Consider the following 17,575-nt stretch of genomic DNA (forward strand, 5'->3'; position numbering starts at 1 on the left):
AAGTGTGTGAAATTGAATGATATTAATTGATGCCAACACAATGGTAATTTGAAAGATTGGAACATTGTTTCCATTTACTGAAAACATGCTATTATTGAGGACATGCTGAGCATGTCAAATGAATGTGAAAAGTATTGAAATATGATTATGTATGAGATTGTGTGGCATATTACATATGCATTGGGTTGGGATTTTGTGGTTGACGGAGGAGTTCCATGGGGTACCAATGGCATATTAAGTTCGTACTATTCGTAGTCAGTGTGCTGCACCTGGAGTACCGAGTGGAATGGTGATTTATCACATTTTTATTGGCAGCTTGTGTGCATTTTTACTGGCAGAATTTTCTACATATTGTTATCAATGGTTTTAACCACAACGGACTTAAGTCCATAATGTTTTGGAGTTCGAGTGACAGGTTCTGGGGAACTTGTGGTGTGTAGGAGATGGTATGGGTAGGAACCTTTTTGTAGTGCATCATTTGCACGACATATTCAAATGTTATTAATTTATGCTACTATTCTATTTTGTTGTATTGAATGGTGTCGGAATTAATGATTGTTACTTGAATGCATGATGACCTATGCTCATACACCATTTGACATCGATATTGATAATGGTTATGTAATGATATGAAGTTTTAGTGATGGTTCTGTATTCTTCTCTTAATGCTAATATGTTTCACTGTATTTGATTTTTTTTCTGTTTAAATAATTGTTTGACTCACACTGAGCTTTTCATAAGCTCACCCCCAAATAGTGTTTAACTTTTCAGGTAAACCTCAAAATTAGGACTAGACTTGGCATTCAGAGAATCACCTTGGACCTCGGACAATTTTTAATAAGTATTAATAAATTTCTATTAGTTTTGGTTTGTATTTTTTTAATTATTTTTTGTCTGTGTCTTGGTAAATTTTCATTTGGGGATTTTTTGCATGCATGGATTACTTAAGCATAATAATTGGATAATGCATGACATCGGGCTTAAGCAAAATTTTATATTTTTCCCCAGTTTCCGCTGCATTGCAAAGGAACTGTTTTTGAAAAACAAATTGTTAAGCCAACTAAGTTTCCAAAATGACTTGAAAAATGGTTTTTTCGCTGCTTTAGTTTAACATCGATTTTTTAAAAAAAAAGAATAGTGACAGGCAAACAATTTTTATAAAACAACACTATCAACAATAAAATGAATCCTAAGTATACACAACCTAATGAATGAATGCTTTTAAGCTAACTCAAAGTACAACTACGATTTTCTCTAAAATGAGTTTATTTAAGGTCTTCAAAAGTAACGTAAGTTAGCTTACCATTTCGGTGGCTAATGTAACATTCTCAATCTATCCATAATGTCTAGGCCAGGTTTGAGAGGTTACATTTAGTGGTATCAAAGCCTTGGTTCAAAACCTCAGACTGAGTTTTTAAATCTACTTGAGTAAGTCTACATGTATGTATGCATGAAAAAGGGGAAATTTGGGAAAAACAAGCCACAAATAATTTTGAAAATGATATTCTACAAAGAAAATAAAGTCCGGGACTCCGGTGCCAGTTACCATAGGAAATATATTGTTAAGTTATAGGTAAACATTTAAGGTGTATTACTATAGACATAGAACTGAAATAGTTAGTATTTACTTTTTTCTTTGAAACTTTAAGATAGGAAACTAAAAATTGATTGAAGGTAGCTAGTTATTTTTTTTTCTAAAATTGTAGATCAAATTTAAGATTGTAGGATACATAATGAATAGAAATAGAATGAGGAACCATGGGGCTTAGCATCAAGCTAGCCAATTGGAGTCATTTTCTTCTCAAGGAATTGTGCCTAACCCTGAGACGAATGACATCGTGATTGCACCTATTTGTAAAGGAGAAAACCAGGAGGTTGGGTATGATGTAGTGTCCCAAGCTGTGTTAGGAGTCAGAGAAAAGGTTTTTGAGATTAAGGTTGAGAGGACTAAGATGGAGGAAGGGACTAAACACTTGGAGTGCAAAAGAAAGGAAAAGAATAAAGTTCGGAATAAGAAAAGAAGTCTACTTCCACTGGTCCAAATTCACGACCTTTAAAGTGGGACTGAAGAGTCGGACCTCAACGAAAGGTTGTAGTAGTTACTATTGGAGAAATTATTAGATTAACTAAGGTTTCGATTTGTAGATATTGTGGTAAGCGTAATCTAGTAGAGTTTTTGTTAAAATTGGGAATTAGGGTAGAGGAATTTGTTAATAACATTTTCGTAATTAGATCTGCCAGATATATGTTAGGAATTTAAGGAGACGTATTGTCTGAAATTGTGCTGGAATCAGAGTTGTGCAACGAAAGCTTAATGTCCCGATTTGAAGGAAAAAGGGGTAACAAATTTTGTGACTAAGAAAATTTCGAGGACGAAATCTCTTTAAGAAGGAGAGAATTGTAACATCCAGAAAATTAGAGGGTAGTAGAATTGGGTTTGTGAATCAAGAAAGAGTAGTCGTGCCTTAATTTTCGAGATTATCTATGTATTTTTAGGAAATAAATGAGTATTGGTTTGTTGGTTAAGTGTTCGTGAAATGTTCCTTCAAACTCAATTTCAAATCCCTTCTCTCTCACCATTTTTATTATTTTGTAAATTTTTCCTTAAACCCTAGTTTGTGACATGTCTTTTTTTTTAAATAAATATTTCAAAATTATATCAAGAATGAGTTATTGGTTTGATGGTTAAACATTAGTGAATTTATCCTTGAGGTCCTAACTTCAATTCCATTCCCATGCAAATAATTTAATTTTTTTTACAAAAACCCCTTATTTTAATGTGTGGGTCATCTAAACCTATTTAAACTAGGCATAAATATTAATTATTCACTAATAATTAGCTTTTACTTCTCCTTCTCATTGTCCTAGTCGTTCCTCTCCCCTTCCTCTTTGATTTTAATTTTTTTTCCTTTCATCCATTGTTGTCGTCGCTTACACCTAGTTTTACCATCTCTTTCTTTTTTTCTTTTTTTCCACAAGATTTGTTAACATATTCTTGACCATATTTTTGTCATTTTTTCTCATTAAAATCAGCCCCAAATCCACAATCTTGAACTCCAAGATGGATCCCGAACATTGCCAGGAAAGTGTCATTGTCATTTCTCTCGACTAGCTTGGGTAAGGTCTTTTTTTCTCTTCAATTTCTTGATTAATTTTGTCAATTAAAAACAAAAATTTATAGATCTGTAATTTGGGGGATTTTAAATGATTTCAAATGTATTTTTCCATATTTTAATGAGATCTCAAACCGTTTTAAAATTCAACCCCAATTTTGGCCACCATGGGTGGTGGTGAGTGCGCCTATGTCTAAGAAAGGGGGTTGTTTTGTTTCTTGGTTCTTGCTTATATTTTTCCATCCTTAATTTTAGTTCTTGAACCCTTCTAATAATCTTTTAAACCCATCTCAATTAGGGAAAAACGTTCTTGATCGATTGGCCATTCGAAACCCACAAATCGTGAAGCGTAATAGCAATTAAGGGTAACTAGTTTGTTATTTTGACATAATTGTTGGGTAAAGGTTATGAATTGATTAAATGAAGGAATTTAATCATTAATTAGCTACTGATTTTCCAATATTTTATTGAATTTTGTGCTGAATCACATGCCCCAAATCATTCGTAAAGGCGAAGAACGATTGTACGTACGGTTCACATCGATATAGTGTAAGGAACGTACGGTTCACATCGATATAATGTAAGGAATCTAACTAGTTTGGATTCATAAAATAGTTATAATTTCAATGATTGGTTTCAACTCATAAGTGGGTGTTTGGGGCCTGGTTCAATGGTAAATTGATTGAATTTACACTTAATTTTGGTTTTGGTTTGTTTAAGGAATTATTAAGAAAAATTGGAAGATTCGCTGGTGTGCTACAAGGAAATGAAAAATAAGGTGTGGGTCCTAAACTCATAAAATTGTTTGAAAATGTTAAATATCATGTTATATTTGATAAATTAGCTTGCTGATTGGATTGGCTTAATAGCCAAATTATTAATTTTGTGAGTGGTCGAACCATGTATGTTTCGAGCCTTAAAAGACTAACATCTTTGCAAAATTGCTAGTTTGATAGTATGAATGTTTGATTGATTTTGTATTTGCATATTTGAGTTATGAGATATGAGAATGTTTGACTGAATGAGGTACATTGTTTCCATTTACTGAAAACATGTTTTTATTGAGGACATGCTGAGCATGTCAAATGAATGTGAAAAGTATTGAAATATGATTATGTATGAGATAGTGTGACATATTGCATATGCATTGGGTTGAAACTTTTTGGTTCACGGAGGAGTTCCATGGAGTACTGGCGACATATTAAGTCCGCATTATTCGTAGTCAGTGCACTACACCTAGAGTACCGAGGGGAATGGCGATTTATCGTATTTTTACTGGCAAAATTTTCTGAATATTATTATCGGTGGTTTTAACCACAACTGAATTAAGCCCTTAATGTTTTTGAGTTCGAATGACGAGTTCTGGAGAACTCGTGGTGTGTAGCAGATGGTATGGGTAGGAACCTTTTTGCATTGCATCATGTGCACGACATATTCGAATGTTATTGATTTATGCTATTATTGTATTTTTTTGTATTGAATGGTGTCGGAATTAATGATTGTTACTCGAATGAATGATGACACATGCTCATACACCATTTGACATCGATATTGATAATGGCTATGTAATGATATGAAGTTCCGGTGATGGTTCTGTATTATTCTCTTAGTGCTAATATGTTTCACTGTATTTGATTTTTTTTGTTTAAATAATTGTTTGACTCACACTGAGCTTTTCATAAGCTCACCTCCAATAGTGTTTAACTTTTCAGGTAAACCTCGAAATTAGGACCGGACTCAACAGTCAGAGAATCACCTTGGACCTCAGACTACTTTTACTAAGTATTAATAAATTTCTATTAGTTTTGGTTTTTTTTTTGGTCTGTGGCTTGGTAACTTTTCATTTAGGGATTTTTTGCATGCATGGATTACTCAAGCATAATAATCGGATAATGCATGATATCGGGCTTAAGTAAAATTTTATATTGCTCCCCAGTTTCCGCTGAATTGCAAAGGAACCATTTTTGAAAAACAAATCGATAAGGCAACTAAGTTTCCAAAATGACTTGAAAAATGGTTTTTCCGCTGCTTTAGTTTAACATCGAGTTTTTTTTTTAAAGAAAATAGCGACAAGCAAATGATTTTTCTAAAACAACACTATCAACAATAAAATGAATCCTAAGTATACACGACCTAATGAATGAATGCTTTTAAGCTAACTCAAAGTACAACTACGATTTTCTCTAAAATGAGTTTATTTAAGGTCTTCAAAAGTAACGTAAGTTAGCTTAGCCATTTCGGTGGCTAATGTAGCCTTTTCAATTTAGCAATAACGTCTAGGCCGGGTTTGGGAGGTTAAAATATTCAATTCAATCCAAATTCTTGATATTCAATATCGTCAACACCAATCAATTCATGGAACAAGTCATAATCTTACCTCAATGGTTAGTCATGCAATTAATATGTATATGCATATAAATAGTATGATCTCGAATCATAAAAGTACAAACCAAGTTCTCTGGTCACTCGTCAATGATTCTCGCTTTTCCTTTCCCTTTCGACGACCCAACATTGTCTTTTCCTATGTTTGATAATTCAATAAACAATAGAATATCATATTTTATTCAATTCACGTTCAAATACAATGCCAAACATATTTTATATTTTATTCAATTTAGTCCTTATACTAGAGATATGTGTATTTTTCAACATCTAACATTAGATCGAAATCTGATTTCACATTATTTCATTAAGGACCCTATGCTTTCTATTTATAGCATAATTTCATGAAAGGTTTTCAATTTATTCAATTTATTCCTAATGTTACAAAGTTATCTAATAAGCTTTATTAGTTTTACAATCTAGTCTTTTTCATGATCTAAGCTTAATATCTATCAAATTTAAGTCTAATTCATCAATTTCTTGACAATTGGAACTTGCTAAAAACTTAACAATTAAACAAAATGATAAATGGATTTAGCTAAATCAAGCGCCCATTATAAATAAATATAAAAATTACATGAAAAAGATTTTGTTACAATTTTGCTTGTTTGAATGTATAAAGGAGTTTTAAGCTTTCTTCTTTTCTAAACAAAGGCGGACGGTGAGAAAATAAAGAAGACGATGATGTTCTCATCTTTTTCCCTTTTGTTTGATATTTATAGCATGATTAATATTATTTAATCTTATTTAATTAACTTAATTATGATTTAATTATAATAATATAACTATTAATTAAACTAAATGGGAACGTCATCATCATCCACTAACTATAAGAAAACAATGATTTAATAACCATTTTAGTTCTTTGGATAATTTCTATCTAAGTTCCCAAGCATTTTCTAAATTAAAACTCAATAGCAATTGAACTTTTCCAATTTAGTCCTCGAGTTTTAATTAACTACTTTTTTGGCTAAATTACTTAACAAATTTTTATTACAAATCATATTAACCCTATAAATATTCTTATTTTATACTTAAGGACTTGGTTTACGGAAATGAGTTTCTAAATTGCATTTTCTGACACCACAGAAAATCAGGTCGTTACATCATCTATTATTGTTAGCGACTAAAACCAACTTAACCGACCAAATCACGCCAATTCAAGCAAATCAGTTGATAAGTTTGATTTTGATTTTGGATAAATTAATAGTGTTAAACTAAGCTTTATTGGATTATATGTTTTGATATAACAAATCAAAGTGTTTTTGAATAAAAAGTAAAGTTGAGCAATTTGATAAAATCAAGTTGAAAAAGTTTCAATTGAGTCAAACACTTTCAAATATGCTTTAACCATTTTCAAACAAGTTAGAATTGCTCCTGGACAAAAAGTATCGATACTCTTTGTCTAAGTATCGATATTTTCAAGCTATCGATACCCTTCTGATAATCGATACCAAATTGACATTTTGTCATTTTCAAACCCTGGTAGGTACTGATCCAATATCGATACTTTTCTTAAGGTATCGATATATTTCCTAAGGCATTGATATTTCTGCTCCAACGATCACTGAAATTAGCATTTAATACAAAAAAACATCAATACCCTTTTAGTAGGTATCGATACTCGTTGTTGCAGGTGAAATTAATGACCTGGTATTTCATCCCTAACGGCTATATTCACTTCTACAACAACCATAATAGTTGGAAATCATTAGAGGGTATAAATACCATCTTCCAAAGGTTTAGCAAGAACAAGAAACATGTGCAAAGCTTAAAGATCAATCAAAACAACCTAGAGCCTAATTCTTTCATATTTTTTCTTGTAAACACTTGTGAGCTTTCATTGTATTCATTTAGCTCAAGTGTTCTTCTTTGTTTTAGTACTTAATTGGAAAACATCCTGATCTTGTAAGGATTATTTCTTTGTTTTTTTGTTTGTTTCTCTTTGAGAAAAGGTTTATTCTTAAGGTTTGGGTAGAAACCTTAAGGGAGTTGTATATTAAGATTTTGGGGTATAAGTCTTAAGAGAGATTATAAGGTTAAACTTTGTTCTCAAAGGTTGTCAAATTAGTGAATTTGGAGAAATCCTTAGTTATGGAAAGCTAAGGTAGTGGAGTAGGCAATTGAGGTCGAACCACTATAAACCTTGTGTTCTTTGCTACATATTTTTCTTTGCTTCCACCACAATTTCTCAAAGGTCAATTCAACCTCGCTATCGACGATCTCGAGTTGATCCTTCCAAGCTAACAAATAGTTATATATATGTATTAATAGTTTTAAAATATATTATCACATACAATAACAATAGTACATAATATAAAATAATATTATATATTATTTCTTATTATTATACTTCTTGAAATATGTTGTAAGTCCCTATACTCTTTGTGCATTTGAAATGTAGCCCTCCTACTATATTATATAATGCTATATCATATCATATCATATATAATATATATTAATGGTTTATATATATGTATTAATAATTAAATATAAATTGTTAATATATTAACAGTTTATATATGTGCATTAAGGTTGGGTTAGGTAATCTATTGATTTGATGTTTTCGATTTGGTTTCTTTAAACTAAATTAACCAACTATACACTTATTAAATTTAACAAATATTTAAATTCAAATCTAATCCCAAATACCAATAAACCCAAACTCAAACTTAAGCTCAATTTAAACTCTATTCAAAACTCAACCTAAATAAAAATTAACTCATTTCAAATTAAAAATTATTATAAAGGTAATAATATCAATAAATTTTTACCCTTAATAAAAATTAAAAATTAATAAAAAAAACTAAAACTAAAACATAATTCTCATATCATAAAAACAATCTAAAACCCTAAATTCTTAAATCGTAAATTTATTTGTAATGTTATTAGTATTATATAATAAATTATTTTTTAATAATTTGTGATAAGTATAACGCTATTTATTGTATTACTTTATTAATATGTTATGTTATTATATATTTTATAAATTTAAATTTTATAGATTTTAATAATTATTAATTTTATATATTTATTATACATATATAATTATAGTACTAAAATATTTTATATTCAATTAAATTTTTTAAAATTTTATTTCTGTTTATAATTTAACGTAAAAATTTATTATAATTAATTTTTCTATTAACAAAAATTTACTATAAATATTTTATTATTATGAACGCATTTTCATAAAATGAATAGTTATTTTATTTTATTTTTATTAATATCATAAAATTATATGTAACACCCCATACTCGGCCTAGACGTTACAATAGAATTATAGAGGTCACATTGCAAAACAAGGTACAAAGAAAACAAATTTGCTTAGTAAAAGAAAAGAAAACCATTTTTATGTGAATTGGATGTTACATCATTTGTTAATTGTAAATCATTTCGTTCACGTTAAAATCCCGAGTTAAAATCTCTTTAACCAAATCCTTTCAACTCATTTCATTGAAATCCTCAAACTTAACTTGTGGCGGCTATTACTTGAAAACTTATCATTTAATTTTAGTTGCCTTAGATAAGTTTATTAACCATTTTAGGCGTTGGCAAAACGTGCCATCTGAGTCCTAATGAACTAAACAATCCATAATTTGTCCAAAACTAACAATCATAATAAAGTCCATAAAGTCCAATTAAAACGAACATAATAAAACCACAAAATAATGTGTTTAAAGATGTGAAACTCGAGCCTCCCGGGATGCCGTCCACTGCTAGGCCGAAGGATTACCTGAATTAAAACATATAGAATCGTGAGCTAATAACCTAGTGAGCAATTTGGCCCATTGCCCCAATTCATGCATTTAATATACATTAATTTTATAGTAAAATATCACATAATGCATCTGTTCCAAATGTTCATATCATATCAAATCCATACAATAGTGTAACATGTTAGATTACAATTATCAAACCATAAGTCACATATCATAAACCTACCCCCATCTACTACACACCATCTTTATCCAACCAATCACACAACAATGGACTACAAAAGTCCATCTATCCAATCACACCAATATGTGGTGGGATGCCACTTAACAATCTACAGCTGAGCTACCACAAATATAATGTTGCGGTCTGGCCGCCATGTTTGCAGTATAAACTGCTATATACACTACCTCCATCATACATATCCCACCCCGACACATACGGATCATACACATGGTTAATACATATTGTACCCTCATAATATATGGCATATATTACATTTTTACATGTCATACTCATACACATAGCTACCAGATACATTTTTAAACCATTAGTTTTAAATAATATTATAACATATTTATCAAGCTTTTCAAACTATTTGAACGTACTTTAGGACAAAACTTTCAATTTTCTGACCCATGTGATGTCCTCGAATCCAGATATCACTTCCATTAAACGACATTTAATTAGGCCTAAAAATTTGCCACAATGGCCCACACGGCCGTGTGTCTCACACGGCCTAGCCACACGGGCTACACAGTCTCACACAGTCCTGTACTACACATGGCCACTAAGCACGGTTTGCAAACGCGGTCGCCACACACGGCTATGTGAAAATTGGGCAGTTTCGTAGCAGCCACTATTTTGCAATTTTTATCGAATTCTAAACAGATTTTTAGGTTGTTTTCACCCACCTGATTGCGTAAACGACCAACCACGCTATCGGAAGCCCAAGAAACCTACAATCAATCATTAAAATGAACTAATTACTCATCAATCATCATAAAATCCTACTCCAAATACCCTCTTTGCCATACAAACAATTTCCAAAGAATGAGTTCAAACACTTACTCTTCACGTACAACGATTAAAATCGACACTAACACCACCGGAGGATCTTGATTCACTACTCCTTCGCCTAGAAAGAACGAACCAATCGCACTAAGTATTAAAATTAAATATTTCTACATAACAAAACTAATTGTTAAACTACCAAACAAAGATGAGTAGAAAAGAACAACACGAAAAGAATACCCAACAACTTACACCAGTTTATCTTCAGTGTCGAAACCGAAATCAAAAGTACAAAAGGAATGAGCAATGGCAACAAGAAAACAAGATGAAAGTGTATGTAGCCAAACCAAAAATGAACCAAAAGAAGGAAATTTTAAGTTGCAAAATGGCAGCCAAAAAGTAAGGAACGTGAAACCACAAAAGAAGGATTTTGGGTTGTTACCAAGATTAAAACAAAATAAGAGATATTTGATTTAATTAAAATCTAATTAAATCTAATATGATCTTAATCCCCATCCAAAACCCCACATGCTGAAACTTTTAAATTTTAAACAAAACTCTAATTCTCAACAAACCCCACGCAAAAGAAAAAGAATCCACAATTCGCCCCCAACGCGAACGCCGAAGGCATCTAACCACCAAACTAAGTCAACTTATCTAACAACCAAACACATTCAAAAATCTAAAAATTTGGGACATTACAACTCTCCCCTCCTAAAAGATATTTTGGCCTCAAAATTTACCTGACTCGAAAAGGTGAGGGTACTGCTGGCGTATCAAGTCCTTAGGCTCCCAAGTGGCTTCTTCAGAACCATGATTTTGCCAGAGTACCTTAACCAGAGGAATGGTCTTTCTTCTCAAAACTTTAAATTCACGGTCCAATATCTTATCAGCTCCTCTTCAAAAGATAAATCTGGCCTTAACTCAATCTCTTCCACCGAGACTATATGCGAACGGTCCGATCGATAACGTCTCAACATAGACACATGAAAGACATCATGAATATGATCCAACTCCGAAGGTAACTCAAGCTGATAAGCAACCGACCCAACACACTTCAAAACCTGATACGGCCCAATAAAATGAGGGATCAACTTGCCCTTACGACCAAATCTGATAACTTTTTTCCAATGAGACACCTTAAGAAAAACAAATTCCCCAACCTCATACTCTATCTCAAGCCTTTTAAGATCTACATAAAAATTTTGTCTATCAGAAGCGGCCTTAAGTTGATCTTGAATCAAACAAACTTTGTTCTCGGTCTCTACCACTAACTTAGGACCCAAAACCTTCATTTCCCCTAACTCGGTCCAACAAAGAGGAGTGAGACACTTCCTACCATATAAACCCTCATAAGACGCCATCTAAATACTCGACTGAAAGCTATTATTATAAGCAAATTCAACCAGCAATAAAAAATCCTCCCAACTCTCTCGAAAATCAAGCACACAACTCCGAAGCATATCCTCCAAAATCTAGATTACCCTCTTCGACTGACCATCAGTCTGAGGATGAAAAGCCGTACTAAAATTAAGACGAGTACCCAATGCCTCATGTAGCTTTTGCCAGAAACGTGAAGTAAAACGAGGATCTCGGTCTGAAATAATAGATACTAGAACCCCATGTAATCGGACAATCTCAGAAACATACAACTTCGCTAACTTCTGCAATGAGTAGTCAGTCCTTACCGAAATGAAATGAGCAGACTTAGTTAATCTATCTACAATAACCCAGACCAAATCCTTCTTAGTAGGTGTTAGAGGCAACCCACTAACAAAGTCCATAGTTACCCGCTCCCACTTCCACAACGGAATCTTAACAGGTTGCAACAAACCAAAAAGAAATTGATGGTCAGCCTTAACTTGTTGACACGTCAAACAATGAGACACGAACTCAGTCACTTCCCGCTTCAACCCCGGCCACCAATACAAATCACGAAGCTTATGGTACATCTTATTACCCCCAGGATGCATAGCATAAGAGCTACTATGTGCTTCTCGTAAGATAGACTTCCTCAATTCCATATCCTTGGGTACACATATATGACCTCGAAAACAAAGAATTCCATCATCATTATACCCAAAATCTGTAGTCTTACCCTCATCCATTGACTGAACTCGCCTAACCAGAGACTCATCTTGGAACTGCTTGCTCCTAATCTCATCCAACCAAGACGGCTTAACTTGCAACTCAGCCAGAATCCCACCATCATCGAACAAACTTAGACGAGCAAACATCGCCCTTAAATCAATCATCGATCTCCGGCAAACACATTGGCCTTGCCAGGTTGATATTCTATCAAATAATGATAATCCTTAAGCAACTCGATCCAGCGATATTGCCCAAGATTTAATTCTTTCTGAGTGAGGAGATATTTCAGACTCTGGTGATCTATATAAATAATGCATCTCTCACCATACAAGTAATGCCTCCATATTTTAAGTGCAAAAACTATAGCAATAAGCTCAAGATCATGAGTTGGATAATTACCCTCGTGCTGCTTAAGTTGTCTGGACGCATAAACAACCACTTTTCCATATTGCATCAATACACAACCCAAACCAGTATGTGATGCATCACTGTACACAATAAACTCCTTCCCAAACTCAGGCTGAATTAGTATGGATGCCTGAGTCAAAATCGATTTGAGCTTTTCAAAGCTCAATTCTTACTCGCTAGCCCAAACAAGTGGAGCATTCTTATGTAACAACTTAGTCAAAGGTGTTGCTATCAACGAAAACCCTTCCATAAATCTTTGAAAGTATCTTGCCAAACCCAGAAAACTCCGAAGCTAAGTTACATTCCGCAACTGCTTCCATTCCAAAATTGCCTCTATCTTTTTAGGATCCACCCAGATACCTTCAGTAGAAACCACATGTCCCAAAAAGGTAACCTCACCTAACCAAAACTTGCATTTACTTAGTTTAACATACAATAATTTTTTTTGAAGAATCTGAAGAACTATACGAAGATGTCCATCGTGCTACTCCTTTGACTTAGAATAGACCAATATATCGTCAATAATCACAATAACGAATTGATCCAGATATGGTTGAAAAACTCAGTTCATGTGATCCATGAAAGCTACCCGGGCATTAGCCAATCTGAATGGCATCACAAGAAACTTGTAATGACCATAACGAGTATTAAAAGCAGCTTTGTATACATCAGCCTCCTTAACTCTTAACTGATGATACCCAGAGCGAAGAACAATATTTGAGAACACAAATACCCCTCGAAACTGATCAAATAGGTCCTCAATCCTCAGAAAGGGATACTTATTCTTTATCATCAACTTGTTCAACTAATGATAATCCACATACATCCTCATCGACCCAACTTTTTTCTTAACAAAAAGCATCGATGCACCCTACGGAGACACACTAGCTCGAATAAATCCTCTATCTAGAAGTTCCTTTAACTCTTTCGGTGTCATACGGTAAGGAGCGATTGACATCAGAGCTATTCCCGATAGAAGTTCAATCCCAAGCTCAACCTCTCTATTCGGAGGTAATCCCGATAATTCCTCAGGAAACACATCTGGAAAGTCTTTAACAATGCGAATCTCTTCTACAACTGAACTCTCACTACACGTGTCATGCACGTAAGCCAGATATGCGTCACAAGCCTTACGAACCAACTTTTCAGCCATTAAATTAGAGATTACATTAGACAAATAATCCCAACGCTCACCAACCATCACAACCTCTAAATCGTCCCTAATCTGGAAAGCCACCCGCTTGGACTCACAATCTAATCTAACCTGATGCTCCACCAACCAATCCATACCCAGATCAAATCAAATTCCCCAAAGAAAAGTTCCATCAAATCAACAAGGAATATAAATCTTGAACTTCCAGCGGGCACCTCCTATACACCTTACTAACTCGTACAGAATGACCTAAAGGACTAATTATAAAAAGTTCTCTACTAGTATCCTCACCCACAATTCCTAAATTCCCCACAACACCACTAGATACTTAAGAATGCGTAGATCCACAATCAATTAAAGCAAAATAAGGCAGTGAGAAAATAGTGAACGTACCAACAATCATATCAATCGCATCTCTATCCTCTCGGCGCCTCGCCGTATAAACCAACGCTGGTTGTCTACCCTTAACCTGACCCATACCTCTACCCGATGCTCTTTGACACGACCACTACCATTACCACCCTAAATTGGACCATGACCCCTAACAGGTTACTAACCAACTCTTTGAGACAAAATCTGACCCTGAACTGGAGCCCGCCCAAGCTCAACCATTTAGGGAAACTCACTAATCTTGTGCCCCACTGTACTGCACCTAAAACAAGCCCCAGTTCGTCTCTAACACTCGTCCATATGACACCTATTACAATAACCACATATTGAAACCTGTTCAGCTTTGATAGCTAGCTCCACTTTGGCAACTGGTTCTATCCGTAGCAGCTTATCAAATCTAGCCCGTTTCGTGGGCCACTGAGAAGAACTAGAAGGACCCGAATCTCTCTTGTTCATATTCTGACATTTCCCTCGATCCTTCCTCTCGCACTCAATGCGCTTTACCTCCTTAACTATCCTTGCCTTATCTATAAAAACTGCAAAGACCCGTTCTCTTTGAAGGGATATCAAAACCTTGAGGTCACACCTCAAGCCCTCCTCAAACCTTACACACTTTTCATAGTCATTAGAAACAAGTCCCCAAGCATACCGGCTCAATCGTAAAAAAATTGGCCTCATACTCGGCCGCTGATCTCTCTCCCTAAGTCAAACTTATAAACACTCACTTACGGGCCTCAACATAGCTCACCCCCACGTATTTACCTTGAAAAGCATTCCAAAAATAATCCCATGTCAGCTGCTCTAGCTGAGCATCCTCCTGAACTATCAGCCACCACTAATATACCTCATCGTGAAGCAAGAATATCGCTCCATTTAACTTCTGCTCAGGGGTGCAATCTAAGTCATTCATAATTCTCTCAATGGCTTCCAACCAATACTTAGCTGCTTTCGGGGCAACTCCAATGACACCCCTAAGCAGTTCAATTCCGTTAAACTAAAGTTGTTCTATAATCGACCCTCGGCTCCCTGATCCAGATCCAGTATGGGTCCCAGTGACCCTCTTCAAAACCCTCAACATTGCCTAAGATAGTGCGTCCTCCCCGGCAATCTGAGTCGTAGGCTCAGTTTCAGTAGTCGGAGTTCCGACGGTCTCAATCGTATCTAACTGAGGCACACTGCCCATTGAAAAGGATTCAACTCGTGTGCCCCGATGGCGTCCACCGCGTTCACGGGTGCTACGTCCATGAGAACCGCAAATACTTATTTTCTTATCTACATTTTGTTTCAAAAAATTTATGCAATTAGTTTAGGTTCCATTTTTATTAATAAAGTCTTATGATAATACTTATTAGAACATAGAGAACACATTTTTATTTTTATTTATTTTTTTCTTCTTGTACTATAGTCTCTAAATGTCATACCGTACACTATAGTTTCTCATACAAAGTGTCCTTATTGTATAACTAAAATTTAAAGTACTTACTTGGATCAACGTCAGAGTCTCGGTTTCACTTATCCAAAAGTTTCAAAAACAATTTCAACAAAATCCCAATTTTGGTAACATTTTTCTTAAAAATAATTTAAACCCAAAAACACACAGCTGAGTTTCTAAACCTGGCTCTAATACCATCAAATGTAACACCCCATACCCGGCCTAGACGTTATGGTCGAATGATAGAGGTCGCATTGCAAAACAAAGTACAAAGAAAACAAATTTGCTTAGTAAAAGAAAAAAACTATTTTTATGTGAATTGGCTGTTACATCATTTATTAATTGTAAATCATTTCGTTCACATTAAAATCCTAAGTTAAAATCTCTTTAACCAAATCATTTTAACTCATTTTATTGAAATCCTCAAACTTAACTTGTGGTGGCTATTACTTGAAAAACTTATCATTTAATTTTAGTTACCTTAGATAAGTTTATTAGCCATTTTAGGCCTTGGCAAAATGAGCCATATGGGTCTTAATGAACTAAACGATCCATAATTTGTCCAAAACTAGCAACCATAATAAAGTCCAATTAAAACGAACATAATAAAACCACAAAATATTGTGTTTGAGGATGTGAAACCCAAGCCTCCTGAAACGCCATCCATTGCTAGGCCGAAGGATTACCTGAATTAAAACATACAGAATCATGAGCTAATAACCCAGTGAGCAATTTGGCCCATTGCCCCAATTCATACATTTACTATACATTAATTTTATAGTAAAATATCACATAATGCATTTGTTCCAAATGTTCATATCATATCAAATCTATATTGTAGACACCCATTTTTATCCGAGCTCAACTGAGGGTCCATTTAAATTTTTTTCTCTCTTGGGTCGTTTGAAGCCCATTCGATTTTGGTCTATTTGAGATATTTAATTTTCTTTTCTTTTTTTCTTCTTTTCTTTTTGGGCCTTTAACAGGCCCAAATTATTATTATTATCATCACTACTATTACTATTATTAAATACTATTATTATCATTTTTTACAAATAAGCAAGATTAAAAAAATATTATATAAACATGAAAAGAATAGAAAAAAAAGGAGGAGGGTTTTCATTGTTTTTGTTCTTAAAAAAATAAGTAAAAAAAAAACACAACTACAAGCATTCTATTTCTTTTTTTTTTTCTTTTCTTCTATTTTTTTTACCCATAAACATGTCATGAGGGATTCGATTTTGGGTTCTGATGAAGGGGACGTCACCGGACCGTTGGTCCTCCGTCCCTACGAGCCCCCAAAAATCTCGTTTTTTCCCTCCCCTTTCTAAAATAAATGTTTCTTTTTTTTAAAAAGGCTTGATTATGGGACAAGTTTTGATTTTTTTTTAAATGAGAAAGTTTAGATTTTAACAAATAAAAACACTTACTCTTCACGCACAACGATCAAAGTTGATGCTTACACTACCGGAGGATCTTGATTCACTACTCTGCCTAGAAAGAACAAACCAATCGCACTTAGTATTAAAAATAAATATTTCTACATAACGAAACTAATCGTTAAACTACCAAACAAAGATGAGTAGAAATGAACAATACCAAAAGAATACCCAACAACTTACACCAATTTATCTTCAGTGTCGAAACCGAAATCAAAAGTACAAAAGGAATGAGTAATGGCAACAAGAAAACAAGATGAAAGTGTATGTAGGCAAACCAAAACTGAACCAAAAGAATAAAATTTTAAGTGGCAAAATGGCAACCAAAAAGCAAGGAATGTGAAACCCCAAAAGAAGGATTTTGGGTGGTTACCAAGATTAAAACAAAATAAGAGATATTTGATTTAATTAAAATCTAATTAAATCTAATATTATC

This window comes from Gossypium hirsutum, chromosome D03 (genome assembly GCF_007990345.1).
Source record: "Gossypium hirsutum isolate 1008001.06 chromosome D03, Gossypium_hirsutum_v2.1, whole genome shotgun sequence".
NCBI lineage: Eukaryota > Viridiplantae > Streptophyta > Magnoliopsida > Malvales > Malvaceae > Gossypium > Gossypium hirsutum.